We start from the raw sequence: 15,465 nt of genomic DNA on the forward strand, positions 1-15,465 counted from the left end.
AATTATTTTTTTTGTTACATTTTGTCACAATAGAAATCTTCTTTACAGCATTATTTCTACTTGCATGTTGTAAGAGAGCAACCCTTGTTGTCAAGGTAACTGAACATGTGTGAAGGTCTGGTTCCAAGTGGTGATGAACAGGTTGCTGATAAAAGATGAATGAGATGCAACACATAATATAAATGTCTCTTGTGCAAAGGAAAAAAAAAACAACAGGCAAAATAATCTCTTATGTTGTTGAAACAGAGGGAGCAAAGGTCGCGATTCGGACTCGGCATCAGCCGCTCGCTCATCTGCATTCGCACTGAGGGTCAGCGGCGCTCACCAGGGAGCTCAAGGATAAGGTGAGTGAACCGCCCTTGACCGAGACGCCCCGTGTCCATACAAAAGAGTTAACTCAGTGCTGGGACCACAAAGTGGGGTGTTTACTTGGGTAGATAAAAAGAAGCATACATATTTGATTAAGAGAGCAAATTCAATTTAGGTAGGGAAACAAAGCTCATCATCTGCTTTTAAGATGGAAAACAAGGCTTTTTAGATGATGTTGTCTGTGGGGGCACCACTTCATACCAAGGTACTTTGGCTCCTTGGCTTTAAACGGGATAATTTTAGGAAGTCTAGTATTGACACTTTTTGTTGCTCTTGATGCTTGGGGTATTTTGACAAAACAATGCCACAGTTGTTAAGAGACCTCGGAGCTGTTTTAAATTGTGACCCTCGCCACAAATGCAGACTGCAGTGTATAATATCTTTTTATTTAGCTGGTAGTCAGGCTGACATAATTTAATATAATAACCCAAATACTTAAGTTGTGAATAATAATATGGGACATTCCTACTCGGCTGCACATAGAAAATAAACCAAAACAAATCATTGAATACACATTATAACTTTTTTTGCAGAGAAAGTGCATAACTCTGCACACTGAACTTTCCCTAAAATGCTGCATTGTGCAATTTGCATCTTTTTCAACTTGTTTACTTTTGATGCAGTTATTTAATAAAGAGTTTTCAGTGTCTTCCATTTCAGGAAAAACTCTTAAAATGTAACATTTTTGCCCCACTTGCTGCCCTCAATCTACACACCTGACTTAATGCCTGTGCGTGCAAATGCTAGAAAGATGCATCTTTTCGCTCTTAATCACCAACACGGTACTGATTGGACAGAGGTGATCGACTGAGGTGATTAACAAGAGGAGAAGAGCTGAAATGGCAACGGCTAATGAGGCACTCTGGGACTAAAAGGTTCAGTGCTTGCGACTTTACTGAACAACACAGAACAACGGAGCGACATGGGCAGTCAGGAGCATTTTTTTTATATATGCAATTAAAAACACTTAACTAGGCTATAGGCCAGGAAAAGTACAGTATAGTACTCAACCTAAAGTTTCTGGAAAAATAATACTCAAAAGTAAAAAAGACAAAAAATTGTGATGTCACGTGAATGTCTAGTATGTATTTGTGTGTGTGTGGGGGGGCAACTTGCTTTATAATCAACATTTAGAATTGCCCAACAACTGTGGAAAAAACAGTGCCAATATTGTTAATAAATGTTTTTTGGTGGCTTCATGTTAAATGTGTAAATTTAATCTGGAAGCATGTAATTCAGTTTAGACAATTTCCTTTGAAATTTTGTATGTTTGACAACTGGAGTTTCCGCTATAGCTCCAATTTTTTTTCAAAACAAACTTTGTAACGAGTGACAGGTAGAGACGTGGATGTAGCACTCATGAAGATATTTGACATTTTTCCAGATTTCCCTTTTTTCCTCGACCATCCTCACCTTTACTCCCTAAGGAAATGCAGGAAGGGGGTCCACTTGAATAGTGCAGACACATAGTCTTGAGGGAGGCTGAGGCACTGAATGACTCTAGCAGATGTGTTCTCCCTTTTTTTTTTTGTTCACAAAGACCAATGGGGCATACATTTGGAGAGCCACAGTTAAAAACGATGTGAGATGTTATGTATTATTTGCACACAACAACTCACATTTGTTGATCAACACCTGGAGTCATCAAAAGCAAGTTACTGTTCTCCATATAGGTGTCGCTTACAGATTTATACACTGAATTCCCAGTGTAAACCGCATTGGGTAAGCACGGAGACCCAAGCCTTCGTCATAAATAGTCTCTGTTCGATAACTCAATAAAGTATTTGAGACAGCAGCTGCTGAGGGAGGAACTTCAGAGTGAGATATGGAGAAGTCGCACTTTATTGTATTTATGTCAGCAGGAGGACAGATGGGGAGGAAGAGGAAAGTTAGATGGCAGCAGGTGAGACATTACTTCATGCAAGTCGACTTTTTCTCTATATAAATAGTGCTTTATATGCATCATGCAATTAATAGCCTCCCTTATTTTTACCCCCAGACCATTGTGGTTATTCCTTAAGCCCACGTCTGCTTAATAAGGTCCCACATTTCATTTTCACTTCTAATTCAGTAACACCGTTAATGATGGGAGTCGAGGCTTTGTTTGTCATTGTCCAATTATGGTGTAGTTGTTCCTCATAACTGTGTGCTTCATTGATCTGCAACAAACTATTACAGTTCTTGTAGACGCACTTATACATCAAACTTGTTCGCTTTTAGTACTTCATGCACCGTTTGCCAAATGTACTATACTGGGGATTTGTTGGGGCATCAAAACCTAATTAATGTATTAAAACTGTCAACTGAACAAACAGAAGCAGAGGGAAGTGAGCATGCTAAAGATGCCATTTTGTTCAAGCTGCAAATGCATTTCCTGTGACTATTTTCAACTATGTCATTTCATAATCTAATGGCGATATTTGAAAATCACACGTCAGTGAGGGCCATGGACTTGTAGGGAGGGCGATTAGCGAATGATGCTATATTCAAATCTTGCTAGCGGCTTTGACACACTGCAATCCGTTTGATTTCAAGTGTCATGACAACAACTTGTGAACAAGAAAAAGTACTTGTACATAATCAAATATTTCAGTGTCTGATCTAGTGTAATTGTTTCCGGAGAGATTAGCCATACAGTACAGCATAGTCTGGTATATAGCTAGGTTTAATAGCCCACCTCACATATGAGTGCTCTAATCTCTCACAGGAGACACGGAGTGAGACATATCAGGTATTAATGTACTGACAGCCAAGCAGTTCTGACTCTCTCATCCTCGTGAATATGGATGAGCGAACCCACCGGAGGCCTTTGCGCAGCTGGCTTTATCACTTTAATGCGCATTATGGCAATAATGAGCAAGAAGCTACTTAGATCCTATAATTCTCCCGAGTCTCATCATAAATAACAGCTTACATGTAGCTTATTTAGAGCAGATAAATAGTGGGAGGGGATGAGGTGGTGGGACACTCGGAATACCTGTGCTAACTTGTGCTTACAGGCAGCTTCTTTGGGATCCAAATTTGAGAGAAAGTGAAAGTTCCAAGAGGATCAGTGGTGTTGACACTTGGGTTGATTTAAATCTGATTAAATCTGCAAAAAAAATATCCCACACCACTTACAAATCTCTGCACCATTATGCCACAGCGCTCATTATTCAATATGAAGATGAATGGGTCTACAAAATTACAATAACTCACTCCTCAGCAGGTAAAATTCCTTTTGAATTATTAACAGAGCTACTCTTCATTGATATGTGGAAGAAAAAACATTATATGCTCCTTTTTCTTCACAGCGGGGAAAAAAAAGTCTATTGTTGCATTCATATGTACAAAAGCAATAAAGTGAAACACGCTGACGTATCACAGCATACGTAGGTATAACAACTGCAATCAAACACAACATATTTATCGAAGTGTGTAATCAGCCGTTTGATCACAGTGGGTCATTTAAACAATCGTATAAGCGAGAGATTGCTGTTTTGCAATACATGTGCAACCAATTATTTTTTTATGAATCTATTTCAAACTGAATGCAGTTGAAACTGAGAGTCAATAATAACAAAAGGAATAGCGTGGGACCGTTTTTTTAACTCAAAGCTGTAATTATTATTATTTTTTCTTAAAAAAGCAACAAAAATGGTGCATGTTTCTTGGGGTGCAGGAATGGATTAACGGAATTTTCTTTCATTTCATTGGGGAAATTTGATTGAATATGCAAGTACAGTACATTTCGACAATATGTTATACCTTGGCCCAACAAAGATTTGGAAACAATGGTTTCTAAATAAAGTCTTTAGTGTGGAATTGCTTGACGTACCCTTGAGTATGGGAAATACTTAATGTTCTGTTAGGATTTATGGATTTTTTTTGGACAATTTGTACTTGGAACGGACATTGATGCACAGAGGAATGTAATATTCTATTGCCAATTGCTCTGTGTCTTCATTACTGCTGTTTTTCCTGTTAGTTTTCCTGAGAGGAAACCTTTTTTTTCTTATTGGCTGTATATATATTTTTTACAAAACAGTGTTGCGGTACAATGATTCATGGTTTGGGTTCAAGTTGAGTTTGAGCACAGGTTTGATTATGTGGTAAAACACAGGCAGTTGTGGGAAATAACACATTTTACAGTTGAGTCCTTTTGCGATAAAGCATTTTCACCCATTAGATTTATGTATTTTTAAATGCCAGATATAAAAGTAAACCACTGTGTGCATGTGTGTTGACCACACGTCGGCAGAGAGTACGCGGGAGGGCCAATTGAGGGGCTTCCTGGTCCTGGTCATGTGTGCACAGAGCATATCAAGTTTATGCGAGATTAGCTGAGGCCATTGCACCGACTTCCTCTGTTTTGACAATGAACGATGCGTGCGTAATGAGGTGTCGACGGACATGCTGCGTAATGCAAACTGCGAGACTAACTATTCACCCTCAGTAGGACACATGACCTGACTCTGTTCACGGTAATTAGGAATTTTCTGTCGGTGAGGTCCTGTCTTGGAAGAGAACACGTACCTGGCCTCCCTGTAGGTGCAGCGTCATGCATACAAATAGAACTCCAAGAATAGCCTTAACTCATGTAGGTCAGGTCACAGCATTATTTGGATTGTCGGAAAAGAAATACAAGTTTATGTGGAGCACCATATGGCAAAACTTATTTGTGTGTATTCAAGTAAGGATACTTTTCTTAGAAGAAGAGAAAGATGAACACGAGGTTCAACCCGTCTATCACTTTAAAACAGATACAGTGTTGATGTGTAATAATAAGTTACGTTTTGTAACAATTTTATTATATTCAGTTATTCTGAAATGTGTCATGAGAGTTTTATGTGGAATGTGGAGGAACCCACACAAACACCGGAAGAACAAGCAAGCTCCAAACAGGAAAGCCACAGCCCAGATTTTAACCGCGAACCTCGGATATGTGAAGCAGATGTGCTAACCGATTTTCCACCGTACCACCTGGATTAAGAAACAAATTTAAAACATCTTCATAAACCTGTATTTCAGTTTATGTACAAGCTGATATATTTAATATATATGGAATGGATATGGAATATATGGATCTTATGAATCGGAGCTTTAAAATGGTTGAAATAATCACAAAGGCTTCGAGCTAAATATCCACATCAGTTATTTCATTCCGTCAACAAACAAACAGATAAAAACTTTTTGAACGTTTCATTTTGAGACTTTTAAATTGTCAGCAATAAACCGCCAGCCACTAAAAGTTTTGCAAGTGTTCGGAAACCCTCAAGATACTTGTTAAACTGGATCACTGCAGAGCCCCATGTCTGCCAAGCCACTCCACAAGACCTTCAGTTTTTCAAATCAACCAACTTTATTTACAGAGCCCCCCCCTTCCAAAAAAACGTCAGCGAATAAAATGTGAAAATCAAACAACAAATAAAACATGTTGGTGAGCAACCTCATATTCCGCATAATGATCAGTGGAAGCAAATCTGCTCTCCCATTCAGTTTCAACCTCACAACTCCTTGTACAATCCAGCAACAAATGTCAGAATCAAGACAGTTTGATTTACAAACTTTTGTACATGATACACTTTCATTGTTTATGCTTGTGTTACTGTTTCAGCATTTCCTCCAAAGATTCAAATAATGATCATAGACTGTGGGAATAATTTTCCCATTCTTTATACCCGGCTGACACCAAGCCTGGGCCAATTTATTCTATTTAATGTTTCCTTTGTCAGATTAACTCTATTCCACCCACCTCTGGAATTTCCCCATATTGGCCGAATAAAGGAATATCTTATCTTATCTCCACTCCCTCGCACCATTTACCAGTAATTATAAACACCAGCACAGATGGAAGAATCATTTTTGTCCACAAAGTTGCTCAGCTTCATCTTGGTGGTCTTTACAGCGCGGAGGTTCTGGCCGAGCGTTTTCACGCTTGGGCTCATTGTGGTCGACTCCACGTTTTTACGGCCCCTTGGAAGAAAATGATGCTGAAGCACGCATGTGTGCTACAGAATGTCACCATTCATTTTGGTGCTTGAATTAGGATAACGAGATTTCTGAATTGAGAATTGTGACACTTTGACTAAAGACTGCCGTGAATTTTTGCTTAGTTGTTGTGAGCCACAATTTTAGGGTTTGTGCGACTTCAGAGGTAGATTTTTTTTATGTTTCATATTTTTATATTTTTGACGAAAACTGGTTGAGCTGCCAATTGTGCAAAACCACTTAAGAGGTGTAAAAGGCAACAATAAGTTTTTATCCAAGCCATCTTTTATCTAGTTTTCCAAGTTGTGTTTTTGCCTGGATACATCCACCAATCCTTTTTTTTTCTTTTTTGCACAGATGGTGCATACTCGCTTCAAAACTGGCCAATATTGGCTGGTGGCAGCAACTGGACAGTCGTCATGAAAAACGGCCATATGTTGCAATATGCCGCACAGATTGAGGTGGGGACGGCCAGGCTCAAAGTGTGTATTTAAGGCCACTGATTTGGGAGTGGGAGCAACCATCGAGGGCCTGAGCATATGTTTGTGTCATATCTACTCCACTTTATTTTATGAACTCATAAGAAGACTCATAAAGCTGCCAAAGGCATTTTTTAGCTTAAAGGAGAAACTTCTCCTGACTGTATTTAAAAAACTTGACATATTTACTGGTTTATTAATCGTGGACTGGACTGTTGCTGTATTGTTCTGTTTGCATTCCAGCGCAATCTTACGAAAAATAATATTAAAGCTATGGCTACTATTTGCTATAGCAACAATTCGCAAAATACCCAAAAGTCGATTATCTGCCCCCCCTCTTCCACAAGTGGTTCTCAGTAATTTGACTGCTAGGACCATGCAAAAAAGTTTTTTTCTTTTAGAGAACCCACACATGCACCTGACCAAAAGTAAGTCATATGAGGAAAATCGGATTTTAATGTGCGATGGAGGCCTCTCTGGATGAGGCTTGCAAACGTTTTCCCTTAAGTGACATGTGCTGGCTCAAAGTTAAAGTGACATTTGGGTTTGATGTGGAACACGGTGCCAGGACAAGGATGGATCATTGCCTTCAAGTCGACCAGATGGACAATCCTTCACAAAAGCAGGTAGAAAATGGAGACGTGGCTGCTTATTTCAGCCACAAAGCCACAATGTCATCCATCAAAACTGTGTTTCCCTCCCTAGACTGTTTAGTGTTTAAGGACACACATCTTGCCATTAGACGGCCAGTCTAGAATAATACATGTCATTGCAATAGCACTCACGAATGGATGGTCTTACAAATTGTGTTTGAAAATTGAGCCATGGGGCCTGTGTAGTCATTTTAGCTTATTACATACTGTATGGTTATGTATTTAGGCAGAATGCACACAGTAGGCTACAGTACAGTAGCCAACAATTATTCGTGAGTGAATTTTTGGGCGGGAGAATCGGTATCGTTTGGCTGGAAACGATTCCAGAACGATTTTTACCAGGGAAGGAATTATTTCGTTCATTCTAACATTGAGCCAACTGTAGACTCTTTATGAATTGAAAACTAGCTTGTCCTTACCAACAATATGCACAAATCCATGCATAAAATGATTACATAATAAATCTATTAGTCGTATAATATTGTGAAGTTATACTACATTATTAGAGACTGCAACCATCATAATAATAATCCAAATTGTTAGTTCATAGCTCTTTGGCAAGTGACAATCAAAAAATGACATTAGGAAAGAAAAATTTTCACGACAGCTTTTTCTTTAAATCTCATTACTGTGTGCCTATGCACAGTGTTTAATGAAGTGTCAAGTGAGAAAATCCATTCAGGATTGGTCGGATGATTTTTAGTTATTTCTTTTTTTCCCATACACTTTTGTCACTAATTATGTGTTTGAGGACAAAACAGACCAAAAGGCATTGGGTAACTCATTCATTTCCCAACATGACTCCTTTGTTGTGCTCCCAGGCAATCTACTTCCAAAGTATCATTGAATGGCTCGGCTACTTGATGGCCCGAAATCAGAGCAAACAAATGAATGCTGCTCTCAACCGCCCACAAAATCCTTTTGGGTGATGAAAACAAATGAAAGCCGTCCTTCTCCCCGGAGGAGCAAGTATTGCTTCTATTGACCAGGGTTGCACCTCGGAGATCCGTGGCATGCGCAACGTATTACCGCCTCTCCTCACCCAAAACAGAATCTAAACAAAAACAAACGCTGCTGGGAGGCACCCTGCTGAGCAATTACCAAACAGCTGGAGTTTTGCAAGATGAGGGTTATTTTCAGGGTGCAAGAGCTAATTAACAGTCTGCTCGAATACCGAATGAGAGGAAAGACAGAGCTTTCTGTTGAGCCGATGACGTCAATGTGGCAAGTCTTCACTCACTAATTTTGCCCTACTCGTCGACTTACAATTGTAATTTATCAAAATACCAGACTGTCAGACTATCATAATTTTGTGCAAATATCAACATAATCCATATATAATATAAAATATAAATAACACCTTAAGATTTATATTAATATACCCTCTATAACTTAATATTATCGATCGTGATTTGTATTTGATTATTAGTCTGGTGGCATCATTTATTGACGTCAACCACTGTTTCAAAGTATTTAATTCTACTGTTTTCAGAAGCTCAGTTAAATCAATCCCCAAATAAAAAAATCATATCATAGTACACATAGTACACAAAGTACACATTTGAGTATCTTCTGTAACATACGGAAATCATTTATATACAAAATAAATAATATTGATCTAAGAATAGATCCTTGGGGAAATCCGCAAATTACTTTCATTTAATTCAGATTCGACTTCCTGTAATTCTAGGGTCACTCAATGCGTGTCCTTCCAAAATTTTAACCGAGTTTAGTGAAAATGTGGGTTAGGGGTTAGGGTTAGGTTTAGGGTATAAGTCATAAAATATAAAGGCATTTGAGACTGCACCATGAGATGTTGTCATATGAAGACATCTCTCTGCCACAAGACAATCGATTGACAGTCAACAAAAGTGATCATGGACAGATTGCCGATCAAGCGGGATTTGGAAGAATTCACTGTCGTCACTGAACACATTATCTAACTGTTCGAGAGGCAATACAGTAATTTCACGCACTCCAACAGAACTTGCCATGCTCGAACAATATGACCAATTAGTCATAAACGTGCACAAGAAGTTGAAACGTAACGAGGGGAATGACCCAAGCAGTCGCTAGCTCAGCAGTATGCACGGCTAATTTGATTAGAACAACCACATTAATGAAGAGCGGACCTCTCAGGGGTGCACGTGTTTACGTTACACGTGTAGTTTGCGTGCACAGCCACCCCATAGGTCCTTCAACAAGATCCTCATTTGGAGGAAATGGGGGCTGTTTAAATGTTTTATGTCTGCTGCTATAATGGCAAGCTTCAGTTAAGGCCACTTTGATGGCCGATTCTGTCAAAGTGATGGCATTTAAGGAGGGACATTGCAAGTAGAGTTTAAAAGTTCTAGTCATTGATTGACTTTTTCATCCTGATGCCTTTCCCGCAGAGAATAGTAAACTTGAGATACATTTATACAAAGGTTTTCTTTTTTTTTTAACACAAATCGAGTTTAGCTAGTAATCTACTAAGCATTTCCGATATTAATAATTGATCAATTGTATCATTGCAGTTATTTTTCTGGAAGAAACAGAGTCAAAATACTACTTTTGCTAGGCACTGTCGATTCATTCGTAACGAGTTTGCTGTCTCAAGCAGACAACTTATTACTTAGAGAAGTTAAGCTACTTTTACACAATGGCAACTCCTTTGAGGAGCATTTTTCTACTCAATACAACACTGGCATTGAAACAGGAGTTTCATTATCCCTCTGCCTTTCCTCGATATGTCTTACACAAAAAGTCACAGTGTCCAGTCTCTTGTGGCAGTTAACACCATCTACACAACTTGTGTGCCACTTTCTGCACATGACAAATCTTCTGAGGTCATTTAATGATTTTGGCGCCATTTTTGAAGCCTTTTCTTTGCAGCTAGTGATGGATCGGTATGATTTTAAAGTCGGGTGCCAGGATTTTGTAGGAAGGCACAGCTCAAATGGAATCTTTGATATCCGATAACATCTCTCCATTCAACCCATGGCAAATTCTTTCATCTTTTTCTTTCTGGTTCCCTTTCATTTCTTCTCCTCAAGCCGTTCAGTGTATTTTAGCAGATTGCGATGAATAGTGATGTCAGCAAGGAACAGGTGGTCAAGGGGGCAGAGTGGTTGCCAGCTACCACAGCGAATGTGGTTCAATCACTGATAGATAGTGCCAACCTCAGTTTGCTTGTGGTTTCCAGTGTATAGCACTGGCCAGACCAAGCAGATGGAAGGCTAGTCAGGGATCACGGTCGTGTCACCGGGCCTGGTGTCTCTTATTGGCAGGTAGGACTTGTATGGTCCAGTCTGTCGTGATCTGTGTTTTTGTTGACTTTGGTTTGATCAGATTTAGTTTCGTGTCATGTTTCCCTTGTGTCACTTTCTTATGACTTGTCAACTCATTAAACTACCGAACATCAAAGCAATATTAAGTGTAAAAAGTAATTATGTGCATTTTTTCAACAATAATTAATTGAAAAAAATAAATCTTGGTGCTGTGTTTGTCTTACAAGTTATTCTAAATCTGCAAAAAAAATTAGTAGACCTCTTCAGGTTGTTGTATAGGAGGACATTGCAAGCGCAACTAAGCCAGAACTGCTGTCTAGTGGTGTATGGTGCTACTACAACTTAAAAGTGGAACCCCCCCAGCCTGCAAATGGGAAAATCCGGGTTTAATTGATGACCAGTGAAATGCATTTGGATTTTTTTTTTTGTAAACTCAAAAAAACTGATAAAACCTCCGGTATACAATATTCGACAGAAATGCATGTTTACTAAAAAAACAAAACAAAACATAAAAAAGTGAATCTGGGGTGCCGAGCGGCGAGTGTACCAAGTGTATTACCAGTATATTTTTTAAATGAATCAAGTGCTCGCTAGGTGTGGCCTCATGTCATCCTTCCCTTATTTCTATACTGCAATGCTGTATTTGGAGCGTGCAATGTGGCCTCATGCATGTTTAGTGCAAGCATGCAGGCTGCATGTGCACACGCTTGAGTCTATTATAGTGTCGTCTAAGCCGGGGTTTATCCGCTGCTCAGTGAGGCGGGAACTGCACCAAGACGTCAGTCATCTGGCTGGCCAACCAAAACCTCTTTATTTGGACTGTCACTGGAACCCATTTGGAGGGGCGCAGATTTATTTGGACTCGCTTATCTCTGCAGTCCAGTCAGGAATCACATAGCTGTACTTGTGTATCTTTTCCACCCTCTGGACAGACTGAGGGTAAAGGGGCTCCAGAGGCTAAAAAAGTCCTTTGTGAATATGTCCCACAAATCTGCAGTGTATGTCTGATAACGTAAAAATATAATCCACCGTGTTTGGGACACAAATACACAACATTTTTTTTTCTGTTTCAACAGATTTGTTTCTTGGGAATAGAACATGCTGCATATCTTGTTTGTGAGTGTGCTGGTTGGAATTGTGACTATGCTACTATTTGCTCAGGTCAAGGACTATGTTTATGTCAAAATAAATGACAGAATGAGCCACAAGATGGAAAGTTGCCAATCTTCAAGAAGATGAGCAGATGGGCAGGCTATTCTTTGACTTGCCACATTATAAAAGTTTTTTTTGCGTCGTACAAATCATATTTCAATATCCTGTTAAATTTCCGACGAGTCTGACCGCCAGAAATGTCCGAAGGAGAAGGTCACAAGGGAGCCGGAGGGGGAAAAAAAAGTTAAGCACCATGTTTCCATTTTAGTCGCGTGGCCTGAGTGGGTTTGCCACAGGCATGCATCAGGCCAGTTAAGAGGTTAGGCCTGGCAAGTCATTACTGTCAGAGCTAATGTAGAGAGATGAGGAGAGGGACCATGGAGGTAAGCAGTCAGTAATGAATGAACACACTGCTAAATTCAACAATTACACGCCCATGTAAATGCAAGCATAACACAGCAACACAAGCAGGCAGCTGCTGAACTAACATGGGCAGGGGCCTTAAGACAAAGTCCATCCAGATACGCTACATTTGTTTGGCAAACTATGAACTGACGCAGATATCCAAGAGAAAAAGTAGTCCGGTGTGGAAATGACTCCATGTTATATTGTTTGCGCTTTTAAGTTTTTATTAAAATTTTAATTGTTTTATTAAAATGGGGATGCTAGGATAAAAATGATATGGGGGGGTGCACAACTCTTGCGCTATTAGGGGGTCACAAAGGACCATACTCCACCTAACAAGATGAAAAAAATATAGTATATAGTTCACATTTATGAATATAAATAAATAAAGCATATCTACTGACCAAAATGGTTCCAACTATTAGCCTTTGAGATTTGAAAATTACATTCAACTACATCATAAAGTTGATTTGAATGACTTTTTATTTATTTACTTATTTATTTATTTATAGTGCCATATTCTTTATTACAAACAGGACTTTTTGGGGTGGCTGATATTTCATTTTATTTTAATAGGGAAAACTGACTTGATTCACACAAGTCAACTTCATTTATACTTGTAAATTGAGTTACAAGCTTGGTCACGGAATGAATTTTTGCTTTGTTCTGGACGTTTAAATCCTAATCACCAGAGGCAACGTCATCTTCAGCCTAAAACCAGGGTGGTCATACTAGGAGGATGTGAGTGGCCTCATTTCAAACAAACACAACATCCCCAAATGCCCTAATCAGTCCAGTACTCAAAAACAAAGCTTGTTGGACTTAAGCAGAGACTGAGGTCTACTTGTTCCTTTCAGTTGCTTTCGGGCAGGACACTGTGGACCACCAACACTGACACCCACACTCTTGGCAGTGTCAACTGTCCACCAATCAATGGTGTTTACCGTCGCCTGACTCATGATGTCATACCCCGCTCCCGCTATCCAAAATAACGGCGCCCTCCGAGCCTGAAATGTGCGTCAGGGCTCACAAAGATGCGTATGAAGAATTCCACATGCCACAGTAAACTTTCGTCCCGAATGAGTCCTCACTTGGAAAGAGGGATAATAAAGTGTGCGGGTTGTGCAATGAAAGGTCAGAGCCATAAACGATTCTGATGGGTATCATTTTTTCCCCTTTTTTATTCTTTGTTTTCTCCCATTCTTTAAGCCCAGCGGTCACTTATCAAAGCTTGGGAAATAATCATGTTTGACATGGAGCAATTCAGGGATGGATAAAAGGAATACAAATAGCACTGACACCAGCTAAACTAATTTTCTTTTTTCTCTAATCTTTCAAAGAAAAGATTTTTATTTCTCCTCTGCGGATTTCTATTGTTTGCCAGTGGAGAGAAGCTTTCTCTAAATACGACATGTTAATTGAACGCCAACGGTGGTGAAATAATTACTTCGGGGCCACATAACGAGTTTGTGTGGTCCATGTGAATGTCTTTTGCCTTCATGACTTTAATTTCTTTACCTTGTGTTTACTCCGAAGACATCCTCCTATTTCTCGATTGTTCGTGTGAGTAAGAAAATGACATGACTGTACTAAAATTGGATTATGGCAAAGAGTGTTATTTCTAGCTGAAGTACTCAAGAGGGAGAATAGATTTAAGGGATTTAATTCCGGCTTTGGCACGGGGACTCTATGGTCCAGGGCGAGGCGAGTGAAACATAGTGGAAACGTCTTAAAAAAATACTTTTGTAATGCTGCTGTTGGGGAAATTGAAGCGTGAATGTAACGGCGTGGCCTCCAAGTCTTCCCAATGAAATGTTTTCAAGTCTTTCAATTAGCAATTGAGGTCAGATGGTGGTGTGAAAGACGAGCGCAATGCAGCAATGAATCAACAGTAGTGCCAACTCTTTACTGGGAGAGATTTGGATTAGGACATCATTCTTCTTTGGTTAGAATGCCATTTCTCATCAAGTCCAAACTTCAGTGAGTCAGGACATGAATAAGCAGAAAAGCTCTTACGATAAGAAAGAAGAGTTTTCATTCGGATGTTTAATAGAGAACGGAAAAAAATAAAGTAATAAGTTCAAGGATTGCCACTCCACTATAGAAAGAAAATTAGATAGAGTGAAGCTTTGGCTATAGCAGGAGGGATTGATAAATAAAATAAATATATTGGCAAAAAGGAGGGATGAGAGGAGAGCAATAGCCAGTTGGTCCTTCATCCATCATCTGTTTGGCTTGGATGCCAGCTTGTTACTGGGAACATTGAACTGATTCATATTCAGCACTGGGTGAAGGGAATGCAGGAATTTACATTCTCTCCTTTACTTGACATTGCATTATACACTGTAAATGCCCAATTAAAAAAAATAAATTCTGGTCAGCAATATAATACTGGTAATATTTCCAAAATACACACTATGATATTATATATTATTCCTGCATCCTTGTATTTTAGCCATTTCAGTATTTATATTTTGTTTTATGTCTTTTACGCCCTTAAAGGGCTGTAAATTGCTACCATGCCCAGTTTAGAGGAAAGTAGTTGCTGGTGTCAAAGAAGTAAGTGATACATCTAGAATGTTTGGGATCTTTGTATGTCAGGGATAAACTGATTGTTCGCAGAAGTTACAGAGCGTCTCGGCAGTCTTTGCTCTGCTGAGTGGCTACTAAAAAGTTCCAGCTAACAAGTCTTGTTATTGCTTGACATTTGTTTTTATGTGCTGCCAACGTGACATATATACATACACTGCCGTTGCAGTTTTTCCGAAATCATCCAGTCATTATTGATTTTCTTTGTTTTGAAATTATTCTTTGTAGTTGATTTATGATTTTAATTTGTTCTGTGACCAAGCTCGTAACTCAATTTATTTCAATAAATTTTCCCCTCATGAAAATAAACTGAAATACCAAAAATCCAGAATACACCACACGCCATTGCTACTAATAATATTTTTTTTCTAATTGCCAAATAGAAACAGCAATAATATGGTGTATCAGATGTGATGTTAAAACTGATGGAGCATGCTGTACATGATGATCAGCCTTGAATTTGCCCGCTAACCTGCTTTGAAAGTGGAAGCGTCAGCAGGGAACGGCGCTTAGATTGACCGACGGGGTTGGCGTAGCTGTCACTCGTACCGACGCCATTTGTGACCAGCGCTCAGCAGA

General features: G+C 39.2%; 1 long non-coding RNA gene across 1 annotated transcript in view; it reads left to right on the top strand.

Annotated features, from left to right (window-relative positions):
* The window catches only part of LOC147058216 (uncharacterized), a 104,800-nt gene that overhangs the window by 54,618 nt on the left and 34,717 nt on the right, over positions 1-15,465 (top strand). Inside the window, exon 3 of the long non-coding RNA XR_015065919.1 lies at positions 247-344. This is a non-coding gene — a long non-coding RNA (uncharacterized LOC147058216). The remainder of the gene's footprint in view (positions 1-246; positions 345-15,465) is intronic.

This window comes from Syngnathus leptorhynchus, chromosome 4 (genome assembly GCF_054491065.1).
Source record: "Syngnathus leptorhynchus isolate UIUO chromosome 4, UIUO_Slep, whole genome shotgun sequence".
NCBI lineage: Eukaryota > Metazoa > Chordata > Actinopteri > Syngnathiformes > Syngnathidae > Syngnathus > Syngnathus leptorhynchus.